Source organism: Dama dama, chromosome X (assembly GCF_033118175.1).
Source record: "Dama dama isolate Ldn47 chromosome X, ASM3311817v1, whole genome shotgun sequence".
In the NCBI taxonomy this organism is placed as follows: domain Eukaryota; kingdom Metazoa; phylum Chordata; class Mammalia; order Artiodactyla; family Cervidae; genus Dama; species Dama dama.
The window spans coordinates 19,718,350-19,745,306 of NC_083714.1; the positions used below are offsets into that span (position 1 = coordinate 19,718,350).

At 41.7% G+C, this 26,957-nt stretch overlaps 1 pseudogene; it reads right to left on the reverse strand.

Moving 5' to 3' along the window:
- Nucleotides 1-254: 254 nt before the first annotated feature.
- LOC133052557 (nuclear RNA export factor 3-like) overlaps nt 255-26,957 on the reverse strand; it is a 67,700-nt pseudogene continuing 40,997 nt past the window's right edge.

Here is a 26,957-nt window from a genome sequence, read left to right on the forward strand (position 1 = left end):
TACTCTTCCATTCTATATATGACCCTTGGGTGACCGTGTCACCCCCCAGAGCTTTTACCAATCTGACTTGTTTTCATCAGTATCCCCTGTGTGCTGATGGCTTTTCCTATCACCAAATCCACCTAAGACATCCCTCACAGGCTGAGATGCATGGGGCATCAGCACTCAGATGTCCCATAAGCCCTGTAGACCTGCTAGTGGCCCCAGGCCAACATTCCCTGTCTCATGCATGGCACTGCCATCCACCCAATTCCTTAAACCACAATCCCAGGCATACTGCTGGGTGTGATCTTCACCGTGCCATGACTTCCCCAGAGCTGCTCTGGAAAAGGCTCACCCGAGCTCTCCCTGTTGCCACAGGTGGGGATCAGTTCCTCTGCAAGGCCCTGTTCCTGCAGACACGCTCTGAAGATGTCCTGAGCACAGGCCATCACCCTCTTTTGGATCTCTGAGAAAACCCAGGCACTGTAATACACCTGAGAGGTTGAAAGCCCTGTCTTTAACAAGACAATGAGTCAGGACACAGCAGTGTAAGCCCATCACTGGGAAATGTGCCAAAGAATATCCAGAAGAGATCCCTAAAGGAGAACATTTAGGAAGGTGGGTCTCCATGGGTGTACACCAAACAAGGGATTGCTTAACTGTGTTTTTCCCAGTAGACATTTTGTTCCTATTTGTTCTTCATCTGAACATGGGAGTTAATTTGATAACACAGGAAAAAGTTTAGAACTGCAACTGAGCATAGGCAGCAGATTAGCTGACAGATGTAGATCCTTCTACATCTACATCAACAGCTACAATTCTCAGCCATCTTTAATCTTTGAAGCACTATTCTGATCTGTTGCATGAAATTATCTCCACAGTATTTTGGAAATTTATTCAACTAACTAGGCATAAGGGATCCTGACAAGAACTAAAATGCTCTGAGTTTCATTAACAGCAGGGTTTAAACTGTAAAACTTTGGATTCAGGACAGGCAGCAGAGCCAGCACAAGGTCAGTTTTCAAACAAGTATTAATTTGGGCAAGTTGTCCCTTTCCTCAGCCTAAGATAGCCATCAGGTCATGATGAAAGCCTGCTTTCCTATAGAGAGGAGTTGCAAATTTTCGATTTCCTCTTGTAAGAATGGGTTCTATTTCCACAGCTGCAATCTCAGCTTTCATAAGAGAACTTTTTCAAATAATGCTCACACCAGGGCCACATTTCAGAACTACTACTTCAGACTCTCTGGGGGTGTCCTGCCAACATTGGCTCTTCTAAAGCCTCTCCAGGGGAGATTTGATGCACAGTTTAGGTTGAGAAGCACAATCTCATGATGCCTCACCCATCCTGGTTTTAAGTAGAATCCTGAACTGAGAAGCCATGTTTGCTACTAATGAAATTTTTTTAAAAATTGTAATTACTTGTTTTTCCTTCTGAGAGGTATTTTTGATGTATTTATTCACAGCCATATTTAGGACAATTTCAATGACTCAGTGGTGTGGTTATGCCCCCAAGTCCCTTCCTTACCAGACATTCAGGCAGATGAGGGGAGAGGGAATGCACCTCAGTCCTGGGGGCAGAAGGAGGATGAATGGAGTTCCATTGTCTTGGTTACTGCTCTGCTGAGGATCCCTCCTGGGTTGCTGAGCTCAGGCAGGGGCCTCACACCTGGCTACAGGTATTCCTGTGAACAGAGGTTGGAGCTAAGGGCTGACGTCTGTTACCAGGGGAATGGAAGCTGGGCTCATGTGATTTGAGAAGAATGGAAAAACAGCTAAGTAGAATTTCAGATGCAGGGTGGGTTCTGAGAGCCTGTCCAGAGCCATTGACATGTGTTCACACAACGGGCAACTGTGCATGAACACAGAGACACACTAGACATGTGTGCTCACTGGGGATTCTGTCCTGACGTGCACAGCGACTGTTTCTGGAGGGAGCATCTAGCACATGTGGAAGAGGCTGGACTCAGAACGTGGAAGGAGCAGGGGCACTCCTTGTTGTTACAAAAGCAATGGCATTTCCTTTCCCACATACCTCACTTGGACATCTGCATTACCTTCCTAAACTGCTTTACTGAGGTATATTTACATACTGCAAAGCACACCCATTCGATGCATCCAGTGCAGTGACTTTTAGTAACTTCACACAGTGGTGCAACCACCACCACAGTGCAGTTGTGGAACACTGCCAGCACCACAGAAAGGTTCTGTGTACCCATCAGCAGTCAATCCCCAATAGGACCTGCAGGCCCAGGCAGCCTCTCATTTAATTTCTGTCTCTGTAGTTTTGCCCTTTCTGGGCATTTCATACAAAGGAACTCCTGCAGGAAGTGGCCTTTTGTGTCTGGGTTCTTTCACTTAGCATAATGCTTTGGAGGCTCACCCATGTGGCCGCAGAAAACAGAAGTTCATCACTTTTCATCCATCATGCTATTCCACTATATGGGTACAGAATACTTTGTTCACCACTCTCCAGCTGACAGACATTTAGGCTGCTCCACTGTTTGGAGATTGCAAACAGTGCTGCTGTGAAAGACATGTAAGGACAAGTATTTGTGTGGACATAGGTTTCATTTCTCATTTCTCCACATTTTCATTTCTTGTTTTGCACGGTGCACATGCTAGACACTTCAGTCAGTGTGGAATAGAGGTGGTTGAAGCAGACCTCCTATCCTTGGTCTGGATCTCAAGAGGAAAGCATTCACTCAACATTACTACATGTGGTGTAACGAGAGCTGGATATTTCTTGGGGATGTTCTTCAGCACAATGACGACGATCCCTTCTATCCCGAGTTGGTTGACCGTGTTTATTGATTTAGTTAGTTACTTATTTATCGACTAACAGGTCTTGAATTGTGTCTTGAATTGAATGCTTTTTCTTTTTCTGTCAAGATGACAGGTGGTTTCTGTCCTTCATTATATTAATACACTGTTTCCCATAACTGAAGTTGAGTGTTGATCTAATACTGCAACCCTGGGATAAATCTTGTGCAACCCTTCACAAATGTTTCTTGATTTGGCTTGCTAATACTGTTTTGAGGGTGTATGCATCACTATTCATGATACATATGGGTCTGTAGCTTTTTGGTGATGTCAAGTCCGGCTTTGGTAGTGGGGTGATATTGTTCTTATAGGATGAGTTAGTAAGTGTTCCTTCCTCCCTGCTATCTATTCAGGAAGAATCTGTGAAGGATGGGTGTTATTTCTTCTTAAAACATGTGATAAATTTCACTAATGAAATCAGGAGGTCGATGACTTCACTTTGTGGGAAGTCTTTAAGCATATGGTTCAATATCATTGCTTGCTACAGGTACATTCAGATTTGATATTTGGCCACTGCATTTCAACCAACTCCCATCCAGTATTCTCTGGGATGTTGGTTCCTATGACTCAGACTATGGCCTACAATTTGACATGCTGGACATCTGCACATCACAGGAATTCTGGCTCCTACTCTGCAACTGGGGAGAATACACTGTCTCAGAAGTGACCCCCAGATCACCAACACCCAATAAGCAGGTTGGGGATACAGATTTTGAGGTGGGAAAGGGGTGGCACTGCTGATACCCTCATTTACACCCGCCCATCCATATTCTGGGTGCCCTCATGCAGGATGTGGGTAATTCTGCAGTTGGGACTGGCAGAGCAAGCACCCAGAGTATCCTGTCCCCTCCCCCACCATGTCCACTTTACCCTACCCTGATCCTTCTCACTCCTCTCGTCTCCTAGCAATGCACCCTCAGAGGTGATCAATGATGCACTCACCACCACATCTAAGTGTGTCAGATCTCCTCTCTGCTTAATGACTAAACTCTCGAGGGCAGTGATGGGCCATTCAATTGCTCCTCACCTCCATGTCTCAATAGCCAGTCTGGCAGGGCATGGGGGGGGGGGGTGGGTTGTAACAGATATAGTGAAAACCTTCTTGATTCACTAAAGGATCAACCTGGGTTGGCTGCTGGAGTGAGCCCATGGCATCCCCACCCTGGGGAACTTGTGCCAGGTGGGGATGCCTATCTATGCCCCAGTGCATTGTGAGTAGCATCAATGACCTATCTTATCCAGACTTGGTGTGCAACCAGCTGTGGATGGACACTGAACTCACTGGGTCTTCTCACTTCACTCCTGCCTTTACAGAGGGTACAGCTGAGGATGCTCTGTCAGAAATAAACCTGTGCTCATATGGTCTATTACTCTATGATAAAGGAGCCAAGAACATACATTAGGGAAAATGCTGTCTCTTCAATAAACATTTAGGGGAACACTGGACCCCTTTCTTATACAGCATTCAAAAATAAACGTCAACAACAAAACTTTAAAGATGAAAATTTTAGACCTTAAACCATAAGACTCCTAGAAGAAAACTCAGCCAGTATGCTCTTTGACATCGGTCTCAGCAATAGTTTTTTGACTTGTCTTCTCAGGCAGGAGCAACAAAAGCAAAAAGAAACAAATGGGAGTTCAACAAACTGAAAAGCTTTTACACAGCACAGGAAACTGTCAACAAGACCAAAAGGCAACCTACTGAGTGGGAGAAGATATGAGCAAGTAATATATATCCAAAAAGAGGTAGATATCCAAAATAGCTAAAGGACTCATAGAATGTATTATGGAAAAGACCCAAAACCCGATTTAAACCTGGGGCAAAGCACTGAACAGACATTTCTCCAAAGAGATACAGATGGGCAATAGACATGTGAAAAGATGCTCAACATCTCATCATCAGGCATTAAAAAATCAAGACCGCAATGAGTACTCCCTCATACCTGTCAAGTAGCTATTATCAAAAAGACAGCAAGTAACAAATGTTGGTGAGAATGTAGAGCAAAGGAAACCAGCATGTGGTGTGGGTGGGAATGTACAATGGTGCAGCCATGATGGAGACAATGAGGGTTTCCTCAAAAACTGAAAACTGGAACTACCATCAGATCAGATCAGTCACTCAGGCATATCTGACTCTTTGTAATCCTGTGGACTGCAGGACACCAGCTTCCCTGTCCATCACCAACTCCCGGAGCCTACTCAAACTCATGGTCATCATGTTGGTGATACCATCCAACCACCTCATCCACTGTTGTCCCCTTTTCCTCCCGCCTTCAATCTTTTCTAGCATCAGGATCTTTTGCAATGAGTCAGTTCTTTGCATCAGGTGGCCAAAGTATTGGAGCTTCAGCTTGAGCATCAGTCCTTCCAATGAATATTCAAGACTGATTTCCTTTAGGATGGACTGGTTTCACCTCCTTGCAGTCCAAGGGACGCTCAAGAGTCTTCTCCAACAGTACTGTTCAAAAGAATTAATTTTTCAGTACTCAGCTTGCTTTATAGTCCAACTCTCACATCCATACATGATTACTGGAAAAAACAAAGCTTTGACTAGACAGACATTTGTTGGTAAAGTCATGTCTCTGCTTTTTAAAATGTGTCTAGGTTGGTAATAGCTTTTGTTCCAAGGAGCAAGCGTCTTTTAATTTCATGGCTGCAATCACTATCTGAAGTGATTTTGAACCCCCCAAAATAAAGTCTCTCACTGTTTCCATTGTTTCCCATCTATTTGGCATTAAGTGATGGGACTGGATGCCATAATCTTAGTTTTCTGAATATTGAGTTTTAAGCCAACTTTTTCACTCTCCTCTTTCACTTTCTTTCTTTCTTTCTTTTTTTTTTTTTTCACTACCTCTACTTGGCTTTATTACTGAATTTTCTTTTCAGTCCCATCAGTCTGCTTATTCTTATACCAAAATCTTACTTTTAATGATTATGTCTTTTTTTTCTTTTTTTTATTAGTTGGAGGCTAATTACTTCACAACATTTCAGTGGGTTTTGTCATACATTGACATGAATCAGCCATGGAGTTACACGTATTCCCCATCCCGATCCCCCCTCCCACCTCCCTCTCCACCCGATTCCTCTGGGTCTTCCCAGTGCACCAGGCCCGAGCACTTGTCTCATGCATCCCTCCTGGGCTGGTGATCTGTTTCACCATAGATAATATACATGCTGTTCTTTCGAAACATCCCATCCTCACCTTTTCCCACAGAGTTCAAAAGTCTGTTCTGTACTTCTGTGTCTCTTTTTCTGTTTTGCATATAGGGTTATCGTTACCATCTTTCTAAATTCCATATATATGTGTTAGTATGCTGTAATGTTCTTTATCTTTCTGGCTTACTTCACTCTGTATAATGGGCTCCAGTTTCATCCATCTCATTAGAACTGATTCAAATGAATGATTTTTAACGGCTGAGTAATATTCCATGGTGTATATGTACCACAGCTTCCTTATCCATTCATCTGCTGATGGGCATCTAGGTTGCTTCCATGTCCTGGCTATTATAAACAGTGCTGCGATGAACATTGGGGTGCACGTGTCTCTTTCAGATCTGCTTTCCTCAGTGTGTATGCCCAGAAGTGGGATTGCTGGGTCATATGGCAGTTCTATTTCCAGTTTTTTGAGAAATCTCCACACTGTTTTCCATAGTGGCTGTACTAGTTTGCATTCCCACCAACAGTGTAAGAGGGTTCCCTTTTCTCCACACCTTCTCCAGCATTTATTGCTTGTAGACTTTTGGATAGCAGCCATCCTGACTGGCGTGTAATGGTACCTCATTGTGGTTTTGATTTGCATTTCTCTAATAATGAGTGATGTTGAGAATCTTTTCATGTGTTTGTTAGTCATCTGTATGTCTTCTTTGGTCACTCTCCTCTTTCACTTTCATCAAGAGGCTTTTTAGTTCTTCTTTGCTTTCTGCCATAAGGGTCATGTCATCAGCATATCTGAGGGTATTGAAATTTCTCCCAGCAATCTTGATTAAAGCTTGTGCTTCATCCAGCCTGGCATTTCACATGATGTACCCTTCATGTATATTAAATAAGCAGAGTGACAATATAAAGCCTTGATATACTCCTTTTCCTATTTGGAACCAGTCTGTTTTTCCATGTCCAGTTCTAACTGTTGCTTCTTGACCTGCATACAGATTTCTCAGGAAGCAGGTCAGGTGGTCTGGTATGCCCATCCCTTTAAGAATTTTCCACAGCTTGTTGTGATCCTCACAGTCAAAGGCTTTGGTGTAATCAATAAAGCAAAAGTAGCTGTTCCTCTGGAACTCTCTTGCTTTTTCAATGATCCAGCGGATGTTGGCAATTTGACCTCTGGTTCCTCTGCCTTTTCGAAAACCAACTTGAATATCTGGAAGTTCACAGTTCACGTACTGTTGAAGCCTGGCTTGGAGAATTTTTAACATTACTTTGCTATCGTGTGAGACAACTGCAATTGTATGGTAGTTTGAACTCTCTTTGGTATTGCCTTTCTTAGGGATTGGAATGAAAGCTGACCTTTTCCTGTCCTGTGGCCACTGTTGAGTTTTCCAGATTTGCTGACATACTGAGTGCAGCACTTTCACAGCATCATCTTTTAGAATTTGAAGTAGCTCAATTGGAATTCCATCACCTCCACTACCTTTGTTTCTAGTGATGCTTCCTAAGGCCCACTTGACTTCACATTCCAGGATGTCTGGCTCTAGGTGAGTGATCACACCATCGTGATTATATGGGTCATGAAGATCTTTTTTGTCCAGTTCTTCTGTGTATTCTTGCCACCTCTTCTTAATATCTTTTGTGTCTATTAGGTCCATACCATTTCTGTCCTTTATTGTGCTCATCTTTGCATGAAATGTTCCCATGGTATCTCTAATTTTCTTGAGATCTCTAGCCTTTCCCACTCTATTGTTTTCCCCTATTTTTTTGCATTGATCCCTGAGGAAGGTTTTCTCATCTCTCCTTGCTATTCTTTGGAACTTTGCATTCAATGAGTATATCTTTCCTTTTCTCCTTTGCCTTTAGCTTCTCTTCTTTTCTCAGCTATTTGTAAGGCCTCGTCAGACAACCATTTTTGAATGTTTGCATTTATTTTTCTTGGGGATGGTCTTGATCACTGCCTCCTGTACAATGTCATGAACCTCCACCATAGTTCTTCACGCACTCTGTCTATCAGATCTAACCCCTTGAGTCTATTTGGCACTTTCACTGTATAATCATCAGGGATTGGATTTAGGTCATACCTGAATGGTCAAGTGGTTTTCCCTACTTTCTTCAATTTAAGTCTGAATTTCACAATATGGAGTTCATGATCTGAGCCACAGTCAGCTCCCGGACTTGTTTTTGCTTGTTTTGTTGACTAACATGTAATTACACTTCTTGGTATTTTTCTGAAGAACAGAAGAAACACTAGACACAAAAGATATATGTGCTCCTCTATTCACTGCAGCATTATTTACAATAACCAACATATGGAAGGAACCTAAGTGCCTATCGATAGATGAATCAAAAAGGAAAAAATGACATACACACACACACACACACACACACACACACGAATATCTCAGCAATTTAAAAATGTAATCTTGTCATTGGTGACAACATGGATGGACCTAAAGGGTATTATGACAAATAAAGCTAGGCACACAGAGAAAGACAAATGCCACACAGTTTTATTTATGTGTGGAATCTCAGAAATAAACTAAGAGAACACAGGAAACAAAACAGAAATAGAGTCAGAGACACAGAACAAACTGGTGTTTACCAGAGGAGGAAGGAGTAAGGAAATGTGTAAAACAGGGAAGGGATTAGGAGATACAAACGTCCAGTTATAAAAATAAGTCATGGGAATGGAATGTACATACAGGGAATATAGTCAATAATATCGTAATAAATCTCTATGGTGACAGATGGTAACCAAACTTATCATAGTAAATCATTTCATAATGTTTAAAAATATGGAATCACTTTGCTGTGCCCTTGAAACTAATATAATATCATATGTCAAATTGAGGTTTCCCCAGTGGCTCAGCAGTAAAGAATCTTCCTGCAGTGTTGAAGCTGCAGGGGGTGTGGTTTTGATTCCTGATTCAGGAAGATCCCCTGGAGAAGAGCATGGCAACCCACTCCAGTATTCTTGCTTGGAGAGTCCCATGGACAGAGGAGTCTGGTGGGCTACAGTCATATGGTCACAAAGAGTTGGACATGATTGAAGTGAGTTAGCATGCATGCACAAATTACAACCTTACTGAAAAATAAACAGTATGGTCTCTAAATGGATGATGCTAAGATCTGTGGGTCACATTTCCTCTGACAACTTATATGACTGTGAGCATTCCCCTTACCTCCCTGTCCTCTGTTTTATCACCTCATCAATTAGGGTTGAAACCTTCCAAGATGATGGATCTATGAAAGTGGATTAAATAAGGTGACAGAATGAAATATATTAAATGTGATCTGATATCTGGTAAGGATGAACAGCCTTGAAATTCCATGTTACCTCTGCTAAACATACCCACAGTGAGTAAATTCAGGCCTCTGAGTTTCAAGAAGAAAACCCTGGCCTGACTTACCTTCTCCCTTGAAGCTGGGAGACAAGTCTCGCAAGACAGGTTGAGCTCTGAAGCTCTCTGATGAGATCACAAGTTCAGACTCCAAAAATTCACCTGTTCTCAAGTGTCCCTGTCTGCAGAAGACTCGCAGATTTCTGCAGAAATATAGCTCTGGGGAGTAGCTGAGAGCACAAAAAGACAGAGAGCAGAATTCATTTTCACTTTTGAAGAATCTCATGGGCACTTGCTGGGTACACAACACTGGGCTCTAGGAAAAGTAGATTTCATCACTCATGTCTCCTGTAATGAAAAGGGAAGCTATTTGTTTTTAGGAGAAAGGTGTTTGTGAATCACAGTTCTGAGAAAAGTCTTATATTCAGAATATGTAAAGACTTTTAAAATTACATAGGAAAAAGTGTAGTAAAGGAGGACTGATCCTTTTGCCAGGGATTGGGGTGTGGAAGGCAAAACCAGAAAGGGGCAGCACCTGGGCGTTTTTGGGGTGATGGACGTGGCCAGGATCCATGGTGGTGGTCACTGGATTCTCTCTGGGTGTCAGTGCTCAGAGAGCTGTACACCCAAAGACAACCAGGCCAGGACTTCCCTGGTGGTCCCGTGGTAAAGAATCCCCCTGCCATATAAAATCAATAGACAGAAATCCCTTGCTTTCCTATATGATAACAATGAAAAATCAGAAAGAGAAATTAAAGAATGAATCCCATTCTCTATTGCAATGAAAAGAATAAAACACTTAGGAATAAATTTACCTGAAGAAACAAAAGACCTGTATACAGAAAACAGTATATTATCTATGGTGAAACAGATCACCAGCCCAGGTGGGATGCATGAGACAAGTGCTCGGGCCTGGTGCACTGGGAAGACCCAGAGGAATCGGGTGGAGAGGGAGGTGGGAGGGAGGATTGGGATGGGGAATACATGTAACTCCATGGCTGATTCATGTCAATGTATGACAAAACCCACTGAAAATATAAATAAATAAATAAAGGGGGGAAAAAAAAACTGTTGAAAGAAAAGATGACCCAAACAGATGGAGAAATGTACTATGTTCTTGGATTCAAAGAATTAATATAGTGAAAATGATTCTACTACCCAAAGCAATCTATAGATTCAACACAATCCCGATCAAACTACTAGTGGTACTATTCACAGAACTAGAACAAACAATTTCACAGTTTGTATGGAAGCACAAAAGACCCGCATACCCACAGCGATCTTGAGAAAGAACGATGGAACTGGAGGAATCATCCTTCCTGACGTCAGACTATACTACAAAGCTACATTCATCAATACAGTATGGTACTGGCATAAATACAGAAATATAGATCAATGGAACAAAATAGAAAGCCCAGAGATAAATCCACACAGCTGTGCACAGGTTATCTTTGACAAAGGAGGCACAGATATACAGTGGGGAAAAGACAGTCTGTTCAACACGTATTGCTGAGAAAACTGGGCAACTATGTGTAAAAAAATGAAAGTGGAACACTTTCTAGCACCATACACAAAAATAAACTCAAAATAGACTAAAGACTTGAGTGTACGACCAGAAACTCTAAAATTCTTAAGAGGAAAACATAGGCAGAATCCTCTCTGACATAAATCACAGCAAGATCCTCTACGACCCACCTCCCAGAATTCAGTTCAGTTTATTCACTCAGTCGTGTCTAACTCTTTGCAAACCCATGGACCACAGCATGCTAGGCCTCCCTGTCCATCACCAACTCCTGGAGTTTACTCAAACTCATGCCCATTGAGCCAGTGATGCCATCCAACCATCTCATCCTCTGTCGTCCCCTTCTCCTCTCACCTTCAATCTTTCCCAGCATCAGGGTCTTTTCCAATGAGTCAGCTCTTCGCATCAGGTGGCCAAAGTATTGGAGTTTCAGCTTCAACATCAGTCCTTCCAATGAATATTCAGGACTCATTTCCTTTAGGGTGGACTGGTTGGATCCCCTTGCTTTCCAAGGGACTCTCAAGAGTCTTCTCCAACACCACAGTTCAAAGGCATTTATTTTTCAGTGCTCAACTTTCTATATAGTCCAACACTCATATCCATACATGACTACTGGAAAAACGATAGCCTTGACTAGACAGACCTTTGTTGGCAAAGTAATGTCTCTGCTTTTTGATATCCTGTCTAGGTTGGTCATAAGTTTTCTTCCAAGGAGTAAGCATCTTTAATTTCATGGCTGCAGTCACCATCTGCAGTGACTTTGGAGCCCAAAATATAAAGTGTTCCACTGTTTCCCCATCTATTTGACATGAAGTGATTTGCCATTACCTCCCAGAGTAATGGAAAGAAAAACAAAAATAAACAAAAGGGACTTAATTAAACATAAAAGCTTTTGCACAACCAAGGATACCATAAACAAGGTGAAAAGACATCCCTCAGAATGGGAGAAAACAATAGCAAATGAAACAACTGACAAGAATTAACCTCCAAAATATACAAGCAGCTCATACAGCTCAATACCAGAAAAACAACAACCCAATCAAAGAGTGGGCAGGAGAGCTAAACAGGCATTTCTCTAAAGAAGACATACAGATGGCTAATAGGCACATGAAAAAGTGCTCAATATCACTTATCATTAGAGAAATGCAAATCAAAACCACAATGAGGTATCACCTCACAGTGGTCAGAATGGCAACCAACAAAAAGTCTACCAACAAATAAATGCTGGAAATGGTGGGGAGAAAAGGAAACCTTCTTACACTCTAGGTGGGAATGCAAACTGGTGTTGAAGAAGGAATTCATAGGGCCTGGACTCCATCTGAGGCTTGTCCGTGCTGATCGTGCTCAGCCACCTCTCCAGTGGACTCTGAACTCTCTGCTTAGTGCCTGTGGGAAGGACAATGGAAGGAGAACACCCCCTCCGGACAGGGGAACCTTGAAGATCATATCCAGGTTACTCATCACCTAAGAGAAAATATACCGTAATCACGCCTGCATCTGGACAGGTCATAATTTTTTTCCATATCTATCAGGATGTAATCACAGGCTTATCGATTATTAACTGGTTGGAACATGACCATGGGCTTATTGATTATTAACTGTTTGGAATGTAACTGCAAGCTTATTGATTATTAACTGTTTGAACACATAACACGTGAATGAAGGGGTTATGGTAGTTGTATTTACCCTTCCTTTGTTTATGTAAGTTTCAAGGAATTTGGGGTGGTGGGTTTGGACACGTACACATGAGGTATAAAAGATTTTCACAAATGCTGGTCAGGGTCCTTGGCTAAGAGGAGACTCTGCCTTGGGCCCGCCTGTGTAATAAACTGCACTCCACTATCTGCATTGTCCTTCTGAGTCAGTTTGTTTCCCAGAACACATGGCTATAAAAGTATAGCCACTCTGGAGAAGAATGTGGGATTCTTTGAAAAACTGGGAATAGAACTGCCATATGATGTAGCAATCCCACTGCTGGGCATACACACTGAGGAAACCAGAACTGAAAGAGACACATGTACCCCAATGTTCATTGCAGCACTGTTTACAATAGCTAGGGCATGAAAGCAATGTAGATGTCCTTCAGAAGATGAATGGATAAGCAAGTCATGGTATCTATACACAATGGAATATTACTCAGCTATAAAGAAGAACACATTTGAATCAGTTCTAATGAGGTGGATGGACCTGGAGCCTGTTAGACAGAGTGAAGTCAGAAAGAGAAAGACAAATAGTATATATTAATGCATATATATGGAATTTAGAATGACAATAGTAACAATCCTACAAGCAGGGCAGTAAAGGAGACAGAGACATAAAGAATAAACTTTTCAAGTAGGTAGGAGAAGGTGAGGGTGGGATGATTTGAGAGAATAGCAGTGAAACATGTTCATTACCATAAATAAAATAGATGACTGATGCAAGTTCCATGCATGAAGCGGGGCACTCAAAGCCGGTGCTCTGGGACAACCCAGAGGGAGAGGGTGGAAGGGGGGCTCAGGATGGGGGGACACATGTATACCTGTGGCCAATTCATGTTGATATATGGCAAAAAGCCATCACAATATTATAATTACTCTCCAATTATATTAATGATTAAAAAAAAAAAAAAGAATCCACCTGACAATGCAACAGGCAAGCATTCGATCTCTAGTCCAGGAAGATTCTACGAGTTGCGGGACAATCAAGCCTGTGTGTCACAACTACTGAACTTGCCTGCTGCAACTACTGAAGCCTACAAGCCTAGAGCCTGTGCTCTGCAACAAGAGAAGTATCTGCAATGAGAAGCCCATGCCCCACCACCAGAGAGTAGTCCTCCTTCTCCACAACTAGAGAAAGCCCTCGCACAGCAACAAAGACTCAGTCCAGCCAATGATAAACAAATAAATAAGAAAGAAAACCAGGCCAATTTTACTGTATGTTAATTTGAAAAATCCAATGGTAGATATTGAAGTAGGTGCATCTCTCTGTATTCCTTGAATAATCATATCTTGGGTGAAGCTAACAAAAATTACAGCACAGGCTATATTAAAACCTTAGATCAGCTTCCCAGGCACTGCTCTTTTCTAGAGAGCTACTTTTCTCAGAGAACTGTTACTTAGCAACTTTAGTAACCGAACCTGCAGCCTCCAGCACATTCAAGGGCAGGAAACAAAACACATTAGCAAGAAAGGGTTCAAATCCTATGAGTTGCCTGTGACCACAGGCTAGGAGGAACACACATCCCAGAAAGAGCCTCTTCAGATTTCAGTAACTGAAACTTGTATGTCGACCACTTAGTTCAGTTCTTAAGGGCTACTGCTGTCCCCTTATACAAACACATGGTGTGAAACATTTGGAAAATGACCTGAACCAAATTCACTCCCAACCACTTTTCACATGTCACAGGGAGTCTCTCACAATGATATTTCTTCACATACAAAGCCAATTCTCAGATAAAGAAAAGATTTCACACACACTCACACACACACACCACACTCACACACACTACACTCACACTCACACACACACACACACACACCCCTTGTGAATAAACACTGAGATTTTACAAACTGACTTACAATTGACCATTCTCTTCTCTCTTCTCCCTCCATCCACTCTGAGAAATGAATATTTGACCATGCTGTCTGATTTGCCCACCAAGTTTCTCATAAAACACACATGATGTTGTTCGTAGTGAGCCTATACACAAGACATCAACAGCAGCCAGCCCTATTGAAGTCAGCTGCCTGGGGGCAAGGAGGTGGCTGGGGCAATAAATTCATCATCTCATTTCCTTCATCACCCCATCCCATTTCATTCCCTGAAGTCACTTGGCCCATATGAATAAAGATCTCGCAACAAATCTCTGCTTCAGTCACCACTGCCTCAAGTTTCCTTCGTTATCTCATGTGGTTTCTGAGGCCAGGGAGCAGATTTTACTTGAGATGAGTAAAGCTAGACAGCCAGCCTATTGGCCAGAGATTCTGTTTGGGAGGTGATGTCTCCCAGTGTACTGCTTCCCCACTGTGATAAATAAAGTAAAAGTCATCTTGGCTTAGCTCTGGTGCCCCGTTGTTCAGATGTTAGCCACTAGATGGTGGGCTACTATGGTACTTGGTCTGTGATTCACACTGTAATAATTAGACTTTAATAGAAGTGCATAATGGGGGGAGGGGCGGGCAGCAGGGTGAGGGACAGTCTGTTCATCCAATCAGTTGAAAAACCTTAAGAGCAGTGACTGAAGCTTCCTGAGGGTGATACAATTTAGTCTCAAGAGTACAGCCTGAGAAACCCTGCATGAGATTCAAAGTTGCTGGCCTGCTCTGCAGATTTCACAATCTGGATGGCAACTTGGATTTCCAGCCAGCCGACTTGCCCTAAAGATATCAGAACTGCCAGCACCAATGAGTCCATGATCCAATTCCCTAAAATATGTCTCTCTCTATTTGGTTGTGTTTCTCTGCAGAAGCCTGACAGATACACCCCCAATATGTCACATCTTACTCAGTCCAATCCAAAGACATTGACTGAGTCACCGTAGTACCCCACACCAGGTGCTGTGCATTGAAGAAACTGATAGATAGAGGGCACAGCCATTTATTTAGTGCCTTCCCCCTGCCAGGTCATGGACGCTAGGTGTTCTACATCTGTTATCTCCGGTAGGTCTCCCAAGAAACCTCACCAACAGGTAGAGTTATTGCCATGTTATAGATAAGTAATTTGAGCGTGAAGGAGCCTGACTGGGCTGGTAGGGGCTGCACTGGAACACAACTTGAGTGTTAACTGTGAACTGTGAGATGGAGGAAGATGACATGGGGAGAGGAGTTTGGGCACAGGCCCCAGAGAGTTTCAGTGCCATGGGGGAACAGGGAAACATCACACCCTTGTTACCAGTCCTGGGCATCCCCTTGCAATATAAGCAGCCCCACCCCAATCCATCTGAGAACAAAACTGCCATGTACAGAATCATGCATGCAATAGAAGATCAAGTCCGGTGGAGGTTTCCAGGTGGGAGATGCGTTAACAGAAAAGCCAGCCTCCCGCTGAGGGTTCATCCAGCTGTGAGGGAAAGGCTTGAGGACTGTGGCTGAGAAAGAAAGAGCCTCTAGGACTAGACACAGATATCTAATGTGACCTTGAAGTGCTTCCTGATGCTTGAAGGTAAGGGCTGACCTGCGACCTGCCCCGTGGCAGCTCAGTAGTTGTTACAACAGGGAACAAGCCAGCACATTTCTACTAACCTCATTCCATATTCACAATTAAAATCCGCTCAGTTCATGTTGTCATTAAGAATAATTCACCCGTTTTCAGGTGAGATAGTATGGCACAGCAGGACAATTTAATTTCTCAAGATGATATGATAACAAGTGGCAGAACTGGGTTGAAAGCAAGGTTGTCTGAATCAGAGCTAGTGTCCTTACCCACAACACTATAATGTTTCCTCATAAAAGGAAAAAAAGTAAAAATTTAAAAAAGGAAAAATGAAGGAAGAAGAATAAAAGGAGACCCAAGATGATTACTATATTTGGGCATCCACTTTGGGCTGCAAGTGAAGAGAAAACTCCTCAAAGTGGCCTAATCAGAAAGGTAACTGACAATCACACAACATGAAGTTAGGAGACAGCTCAGGCTCAGGCACAGAGTACATGTGCATGGAGAGCAGTGGGAGCACAAAGAAGGGCACAGGGGAGGGTAAGGAGTACAAGCAGCTATGGAAGCAAGAGGAAGATGAGGAGAGCAGAGTGACAGAGCTCCTGTGGACTTGCCCAAGGACACTGATCAGTGAGTTCAAACCGTCCATCCTACTGATGGCAGCCAGAGTGGAAGCTACACCTCTCACCAGTGAAATAAAGTAGCCTGGCTCTCTGAGCTGTATTCATCCAACAAGTTCCCCCCCAGCGCCCACCTGGTCATCAATGCCCTCAGCACAGTGCTGAATGCAGCCATAACCTAGGAGACACCTCAGCCTCAGGACGCAAAGGGTTGTCCAAAACACAGAATAAAGGGCAAGCCAAGTGGGAAGAGACGGACAATAGACAGTCCTGTCAGAGTGGGGATAGAAGACAGGATGTCCCTCACCCACTCGAAGGAACAAAACCTTGAGCCGAGGATTTTCAGGGCTCACTCACTGACAATTCAGTTAAGAAATGGCTGCTACATGAAAATTTCCCCCAAATGCAGAAGGAAATAGCCACCCAAGTCCAAGAAACCCAGAGAGTCCCAAACAGGATAAACCCAAGGCAAAACACCCCAAGACACATATTAGTCAAATTAACAAAGATCAAACACAAAGAACAAATATTAAAAGCAGCAAGGGAGAAACAACAAATAACACACAAAGGGATTCCCATAACGATAACAGCTGATTTTTCAATAGAAACCCTTCAGGCCAGAAGGGAATGGCAGGACATACTTAAAGTTATGAAAGAGAATAACCTACAACCCAGATTACTGTACCCAGCAAAGATTTCATTCATATATGAAGGAGAATTTAAAAGCTTTACAGACAAGCAAAAGCTGAGAGAATTCAGCACCACCAAACCAGCTCTTCAACAAATGCTAAAGGATCTTCTCTAGACAGGAAACACAGAAAGGTTGTATGAACGTGAACTCAAAACAACAAAGCAAATGGCAACAGGACCATTCTTATCAATAATTACCTTAAATGTAAATGGGTTGAATGCCCCAACCAAAAGACAAAGACTGGCTGAATGGATACAAAAGCAAGACCCCTATATATGCTGTCTACAAGAGACCCACCTCAAAGCAAGGGACACATACAGACTGAAAGTGAAGTTCTGGAAAAAAAATATTCCATGCAAATGGAGACCAAAAGAAAGCAGGAGTCGCAATACTTATATCAGATAAAATAGACTTCAAAATAAAAGCTGTGAAAAGAGACAAAGAAGGACACTACAAAATGATCAAAGGATCAATCCAAGAAGAAGATATAACGACTATAAATATATATGCACCCAACATAGGAACACTGCAATATGTAAGGCAAATGCTAACAAGAATGAAAGGGGAAATTAACAATAAAACAATAATAGTGTGAGACTTTAATACCCCACTCACACCTATGGACAGGTCAACTAAACAGAAAATTAACAAGGAAACACAAACCTTAAATGACACAATGGTCCAGCTAGACCTAATTGATATCTACAGGAAATTTCACCCCAAAACAATCAATTTCACCTTTTTCTCAAGTGCACATGGAAACTTCTCCAGGATAGATCACATCCTGGGCCATAAATCTAGCCTTGGTAAATTCAAAAAAATTGAAATCATTCCAGTCATCTTGTCTGACCACAATGCAGTAAGATTAGATCTCAATCACAGGAGAAAAACTATTAAAAATTCCAACATATGGAGGCTAAATAACATACTTCTGAATAACCAACAAATCATAGAAGAAATCAAATAAGAAATCAAAATATGCATAGAAATGAATGAAAATGAAAGCACAACAACCCAAAACCTATGGGACACTGTAAAAGCAGTGCTAAGGGGAAGGTTCATAGCAATACAGGCTTACATCAAAAAACAAAAAAAAGTCAAATAAATAACCTAACTCTACACCTAAAGCAACTAGAGAAGGGAGAAATGAAGAACCCCAGGGTTAGTAGAAGGAAAGAAATGTTAAAAATTAGGGCAGAAATAAATGCAAAAGAAACAAAAGAGACCATAGCAAAAATCAATAAAGCTAAGAGCTGGTTTTTTGAAAAGGTAAATAAAATTGACAAGCCCTTAGCTAGACTCATCAAGAAACAAAGGGAGAAGAACCAAATCAACAAAATTAGAAATGAAAATGGAGAGATCACAACAGACAACTCTGAAATACAAAGGATCATAAGAGACTACTACCAGCAGCTCTATGCCAATAAAATGGACAACTTGGAAGAAATGGACAAATTCTTAGAAAAGTATAACTTTCCAAAACTGAAGCAGGAAGAAATAGAAAATCTTAACAGATCCATCACAAGCACTGAAATCGAAACTGTAATCAGAAATCTTCCAGCAAACAAAAGCCCAGGACCAGATTGCTTCACAGCTGAATTCTACCAAAAATTGAGAAGAGCTAACACCTCTCGTACTCAAACTCTTCCAGAAAATTGCATAAGAAGGCAAACTTCCAAACACATTCTATGAGGCCACCATCACCCTAATACCAAAACCAGACAAGGATGCCACAAAAAAGAAAACTACAGGCCAATATCATTGATGAACATAGATGCAAAAACCCTTAACAAAATTCTAGCAAACAGAATCCAACAACATATTAAAAAGATCATACATCATGACCAAGTGGGCTTTATCCCAGGAATGCAAGGATTCTTTAATATCCACAAATCAATCAATGTAATACACCACATTAACAAATTGAAAGATAAAAACCATATGATTATCTCAATAGATGCAGAAAAAGCCTTTGACAAAATTCAACATCCATTTATGATAAAAACTCTCCAGAAAGTAGGCATAGGAGGAACATACCTCAACATAATAAAAGCTATATATGACAAACCCACAGCAAACATTATCCTCAATGGTGAAAAACTGAAAGCACTTCCCTTAAAGTCAGGAACAAGACAAGGGTATCCACTCTCACCACTACTATTCAAGATAGTTTTGGAAGTGTTGGCCACAGCAATCAGAGCAGAAAAAGAAGTAAAAGGAATCCAGATAGGAAGAAGAAGTAAAACTCTCACTGTTTGCAGACGACATGATCCTCTACATAGAAAACCCTAAAGACTCTACCAGAAAATTACTAGAGCTAATCAATGAATACAGTAATGTTGCAGGATATAAAATTAACACGCAGAAATCCCTTGCATTCCTACATGCTAACAATGAGAAAACAGAAAGAGAAATTAAGGAAACAATACCATTCATCATTGCAACAAAAAGAATAAAATACTTAGGAGTCTATCTACCTAAAGAAACAAAAGACCTATATGTAGAAAACTATAAAACACTGATGAAAGAAATCAAAGAGAACACAAATAGATGGAGAAATATACTGTGTTCATGGATTGGAAGACTCAATATTGTGAAAATGGCTATACTACCCAAAGCAATCTATAGATTCAATGCAATCCCTATCAAGCTACCAACGGTATTTTTCACAGAACTAGAACAAATAATTTCACAATTTGTATGGAAATACAAAAAAACCTTGAATAGCCAAAGCAATCTTGAGAAAGAAGAATGGAACTGGAGGAATCAACCTGCCTGACTTCAGACTCTACTACAAAGCCACAGTCATCAAGACAGTATGGTACTGGCACAAAGACAGAAATATAGATCAATGGAACAGAATTGAAAGTCCAGAGATAAATCCATGTACCTACGGACACCTTATCTTCGACAAAGGAGGCAAGGATATACAATGGAAAAAAGACAACCTCTTTAACAAGTGGTGCTGGGAAAACTGGTCAATGACTTGTAAAAGAATGAAACTAGAACACTTTCTAACACCATACACAAAAATAAATTCAAAATGGATTAAAGATCTAAATGTAAGACCAGAAACTATAAAACTCCTAGAGGAGAACATAGGCAAAACACTCTCTGACATAAATCACAGCAGGATCCTCTATGACCCACCTCCCAGAATATTGGAAATAAAAGCAAAAATAAACAAATGGGACCTAATGAAACTTAAAAGCTTTTGCACAACAAAGGAAACTATAAGCAAGGTGAAAAGACAGCACTCAGAATGGGGGAAAATAATAGCAAACGAAGCAACGAAGTATTAATCTGAAAAATATACAAGCAGCTCCTGCAGCTTAATTCCAGGAAAAATTCCAATCAAAAAATGGGCCAAAGAACTAAACAGACATTTCTCCAAAGAAGACATACAGATGGCTAACAAACACATGAAAAGATGCTCCACATCACTCATTATCAGAGAAATGCAAATCAAAACCACAACGGGGTACCATTACACGCCAGTCAGGATGGCTGCTATCCAAAAGTCTACAAGCAATAAATGCTGGAGAGGGTGTGGAGAAAAGGGAACCCTCTTACACTGTTGGTGGGAATGCAAACTAGTACAGCCACTATGGAGAACAGTGTGGAGATACCTTAAAAAACTAGAAATAGAACTGCCATATGACCCAGCAATACCACTCCTAGGCATACACACTGAGGAAACCAGATCTGAAAGAGACACGTGCACCCCAATGTTCATCACAGCACTATTTATAATTGCCAGGACATGGAAGCAACCTAGATGCCCATCAGCAGATGAATGGATAAGGAAGCTGTGGTACATATACACCATGGAATATTACTCAGCCATTAAAAAGAATTCATTTGAATCAGTTCTAATGAGATGGATAAAACTGGAGCCCATTATACAGAGTGAAGTAAGCCAGAAAGATAAAGACCAATACAGTATACTAACGCATATATATGGAATTTAAAAAGATGGTAATGATAATCCAACATGTAAAACAGAATAAGAAACACAGATGTACAGAACAGACTTTGGGACTCTGTGGGAGAATGAGAGGGTGGGATGTTCTGAGAGAATAGCATTGAAACAAGTATTCTATCAAGGGTGGAACAGACCACCAGCCCAGGTTGGATGCATGAGACAAGTGCTCAGGGCTGGTACACTGGGAAGACCCAGAGGGATGGGATGGGGAGGGAGGCGGGAGGAGGGATCGGGATGGGGAACACATGTAAATCCATGACTGATTCATGTCAATGTATGGCAAAAACAACTACAATATTGTAAAGTAATTAGCCTCCAACTAATAAAAATAAATGAAAAAAAAAAAAAGAAGAAGAAATGGCTGCTACAATGGTTACACACTAGGAAGGGGAAAGGTGGGTGTTACTCTGGTATAATAAGGTTCTGGATAATGTGGGGATATAAGACACAACCAGCCCTGGACCAAAAGAAAACTGAGGCGATCGGTTTGCTCTAGCCACTCGTTTCATATATGTTGTTTGCAACAAACAAATTGACAGCATAACAACAGCTGCATTGCTCTGTGTACCTCACCTTATCATCACTCAAAAGATGGTAAACGTGTTCTGAGCACCTGCGGGGCACCAGACTCCCAGACCGATGCTTTCCAGACTTTGCACCCACAGGAATGTTTCATGTGGGAAAAGGGTCCTCAAGGAGTTCACAGTGGGCAGGGAGCCAGACTGGAGTCAATGGTGCAACAAGTGTGATGAGAGCCTTGGCCTCGGGAGCCAGCAAAGGCTGGGATCAGACGGTGACGAATGGGGTTTGCCTGTGGATGTGATAATATATAATATTATTGTCCCCATTTCAGACAAGGGAACCGAGGATCAGAGAGGGTGAGCATCTTACTCAAGGTCACACTGCTTGGTAGTGGTCCTGACCATTTTTCATCTATGTCTGCTAAAATTCATTAGATATGCACTATTCACTACACCTCTCTCTCTCTCTCTCTCTCTCTCTCTCTCTCTCTCTCTCTCTCTCTCTCTCTTAATGTCGTCACCTATTTTAACTCACAATCACCACCTTATACATTCCCTTGGCTCTGCATCCCCCTTTATTAGATAAATAATCTACTGAACAAAGTATAGATTTCCTGTTAGCATATCCAGTCTCTCTACTGTATAAACAAAATTACCTCACAGGGCACATTGGCCCCACCAAAACTGATGGTTTACACTGGGTTTGTACTGCACCCATATGCAGGGAAAAGAAAATGGATCACTTAGATGTGTAGTTTTACTTACCTATTTCACAGAATCTCAAGCATAATTTTAAATGTAGCCAATATGCAAGTAAGAATAGTATAACCACGGCTTTCCTAAAATGACCACTCATGAAAGAGTTCATTGAATGTCAATATGTTCTAGGCAGGAGATTAAACCCCTTTCATAGGGAGTTGTGGAAATTCTTTCCCTTCAGTTAAGGAAATCCTTTCTTTTTATACATTTTCTCGGTTGCTGATTCCCTGAGAGATTCAAGCAAGCAAAGCCACTACACTTTTCGCTTTTTGACAAAACAAACAAGCAAAGCAAGCCTAACACACAGGCACACAGACATATGTAATACACCTAATAGAGGTATGTCAAATATAAGGCAATTTTATTGGAAATACAAGGGCTTCCCTGGTGGCTCAGTGGTAAAGAATTTACCTGCTAATACAGGAGACTGGGGTTTGATCCCTGGGTAATGAAGATCCATTGGAAAAGGAAATGGCAACCCACTCCAGTATTCTGGCTGGGAAATCCCATCGACAGAGAAGCCTGGTGGGTACAGTCCATAGGGTTGCAAAAGAGTGGGACATGACCTAGGGACTAATCAACAACAAGTGAAATACAAATGGAAACCCCTAACGAATTATATACCCAAATTCCTAACCTCAGCAGAGGTCTACTGTCCAGGATCAGCTGTACTGAAGAAAACCAGACAACCAGATACTTTCCTTTTTAAATTACTATACACTGCCTCTTGAGATTCATTCATGAGATGAATGTTTGCAAAAGCATTGCTCAGGAACACAGGGCTCAAGGAACCTATTAAAAATATGTACTTATTCCTATGTCACATCAGGGTCTGACTCACACACTTGGGAAAGGATGCCTGTTCTAATTTCAATACCCCTGACCAGTAATGTTGAAGAAGCTGAAGTTGAACAGTTCTATGAAGACCTACAAGAACTTTTAGAACTAACACCCAAAAAAGATATCCTTTTCATTATAGTAGTCTGGAACAAGGAAGCAGGAAGTAAAGAAACACCTGGAGTAACAGGCACATTTGGCCTTGGAGTACAGAATGAAGCAGGGAAAAGGCTAATAGAGTTTTGCCAAGAGAACGCACTGGTCATAGCAAACACCCTCTTCCAACAACACAAGAGAAGACTCTACACATGGACATCACCAGATAGTTAACATTGACATCAGATTATATTCTTTGCTGCCAAAGATGGAGAAGCTCTATACAGTCAGCACAAACAAGACCAGGAGCTGACTGTGGCTCAGATCATGAATTCCTTATTGCTAAATTCAGACTTAAATTGAAGGAAGTAGGGAAAACAACTAGACCGTTCAGGTATGACCTACATCAAATCCCTTACGATTATACAGAGGAAGTGGGAAATAGATTTAAGGGACTAGATCTGATAGACAGAGTGCCTGGTGAATTATGGATGGAGGTTCGTGACATTGTCCAGGAGACAGGGATCAAGACCATCCCCAAGAAAACAAAATGCAAAAAAGCAAAATGGCTGTCTGAGGAGGCCTTACAAATAGCTGTGAAAACAAGGGAAGCGAAAAACAAAGGAGAAAGGGAAAGATATACCCATTTGAATGCAGAGTTCCAAAGAATAGCAAGGAGAGATAAGAAAGCCTTCCTCAATGGTCACTGCAAAGAAATAGAGGAAAATAATAGATTGGGAAAGACTAGAGATCTCTTCAAGAAAATTAGAGATACCAAGGGAACATTTCATGCAAAGACAGGCTCAATAAAGGACAGAAATGGTAGGGACCTAACAGAAGCAGAAGATATTAAGAACAGGTGGCAAGAATACACAAAAGAACTATACAAAAAAGATCTTCATGACCCAAATGATGACTATGGTGTGATCACTCACCTAGAGCCAGACATCCTGGAATGTAAAGTCAAGTGGGCCTTAGGAAGCAGATTGAGTCCCACAGGCAAGGAATATTCAACGTGTCCAAGCTGCACCCATCCCGGTCACTCCCCGCACAGCTTTACCTCCTTTACTGTTGCCTGACTCAGTTGTTCAAGGCTGCCTTCTCCCCAGCTGCTTAGGACAGAGATGCTTAAAGCCATCCTTGCCTGCTGCCTCTCTCTCACCGCACTCTCAATCATCATCACCTCTCTGCCTCCTAAGTCTAAGTAAGATCCTGTTCTTTCTCTCCATCAGCACAGTGAGTTCCTTAGGCCAGGTCACCCTCGTCTCTCTCCTTGACAAGCACCATGTTGCCTAATAACACACAGTTCATAAGCAAGGAAATGTCATGTATCTTGCCTGAGATCATACACCTCAGAAGTGGAAGCACAAAATGATCAGCCAACTTATGTAAGACCAAACAGCTGAAAAGTGTGGAAGCACCTAGTGGTTAGGCAAATTTCCATGGTCACACAGCTCAGATATGGATGCACAAGAAGTTTTGGTACTTCCCCAAGACTGCTAGCTCAGAAGTGTAAGCATAGGGAAGTTAGACAACATGCCTTGTGTCACACAGCTCCTATATGGAAGCACAGAAATGTAAGGCAACTTCCCTAGGCCACATAGTTCAGCTGTGGAAGTCAGTAGTGGTCAAGCAATCTACCTAAGATATCAGAGCCCAGAAGTGGAAGGAAAGAAAAATCAGGCAAATTAGCAAATATCATGGAGCTCAGATATGGAAGCACAGAGAGGTCAGGCAACTTACCTAAGTTCACACAGCTCAAAAGTGGCAGCACAGAGAGGTTAGCAAGCTTGCCTAAGATCACACAGCTGACAAGGGGAAGCACAGAGAGAGCAGGCAACTTGTTAAAGTCACACAGCTCACATATGGAAGTACAAGAATTTAGGAAGCTTGTTGAAGACAACACAGCTCAGAATGGGAAGCACAGAGAGATTAGGGAACTTGCCTAAGATCACACAGCTCATAAGTGGAGTAAGGAGATGTCAAGCAACTTGACTAAGATCATACAGCTCAGAAGTGGAAGCACAGAGAGGTCAGGCAAATTACCCAAGATCACATCACTCATACATGGAAGCACAGAGAGATCAGGCAACTTACCTAAGTTCATACAGTTCCGAAGAGGAAGCAGAGAGGTTAGCAAAATTACCTAAGATGACACAGCTCAGACGCAGAAACACAGAGAGTTTAGGCAACCTGCCTAAGTTCACACAGCTCAGATATATAAGAACAGTGCATACAGGCAACTTGCCTAAGATCACAGAGTTCAGAAGTGAACATACAGAGAGGTCAGGCAAACTGCCTAAGATCACACAGCTGAGATATAGAAGCACAGATAGGTTTGGCTACTTGCCTCTGATGGGATAGGTGCAATCTCAAAAATGACAAAATAATCTCTGTTCATTTCCAAGGAAACCCATTCAATATCACAGTAATCCAAGTCTATGCCCCAACCACTAATGCTGAAGAAGCTGAAGTTGAATGGTTCTATGATGACCTACAAGGCCTTCTAGAACTAACACCTAAAAAGATGTCCTTCTCATCATAGGGGACTGGAATGCAAAAGCAGGAAATCAAGAGATACCTGCCATAACAGGCAAGTTTGGCCTTTGAATACAATATAAAAAGCAGGGTAAAAGCTAACAGAGTTTTGACAAGAGAATACACTGGTCATAGCAAACAAACTGTTCCAACAACACCAGAGATGACACTGCACATGGACATAATCAGATTGTCAATACTGAAATCAGATTGAATATGTTCCTTGCAGCTGAATATGGAGAAGCTGTAAATATTCAGCAGAAAGACCAAGAGCTGAGCCTAACTCAGATCATGAACTCCTAACTGCCAAATTCAGACTTAAACTGAAGAACGTAGGGAAAACCATTAGATGATTCAAGTATGACCTGCATCAAATCCCTTATGATTTTACAGGGGAAGTGACAGATAGACTCAAGGGATCATATCTGATAGGCAGAGTGCCTGAAGAACTATGAACGGAGGTTCCTGACATTACCTAAGAGGCAGTGATCAAGACCATCCCCAAGAAAAAGAAACATAAAAGGACAAAATGTTTGTCTGAGGAGGCCTTACAATAAATGCGAAATGAATAGAAGTGAAAGGCAAAGGAGAAAAGGAAAGATATACCCATCTGAATGCAGAGTCCCAGAGAATAGCAAGGAGAGATAAGAAAGCTTCCTCAGAGATCAAGTCAAAGAAATAGAGGAAAACAGTAGATTGGAAAAGACTCAAGATCTCTTCAAGAAAATTAGTGATACCAAGGGAAAATTTCATGCAAACATAGGCACAGTAAAAGATACAAATGGTATGGACCTAACAGAAGCAGAAGATATTAAGAGGTGGCAAGAATACACAGAAGAACTACACAGAAAAGATCTTAATGACCCAGATATCCATGATGGTGTGATCACTCACCTAGAGACAGACATCCTGGAATGCAAAGTCACGTGGGCCTGAGGAAGCATCACTGTGAACAAAGCT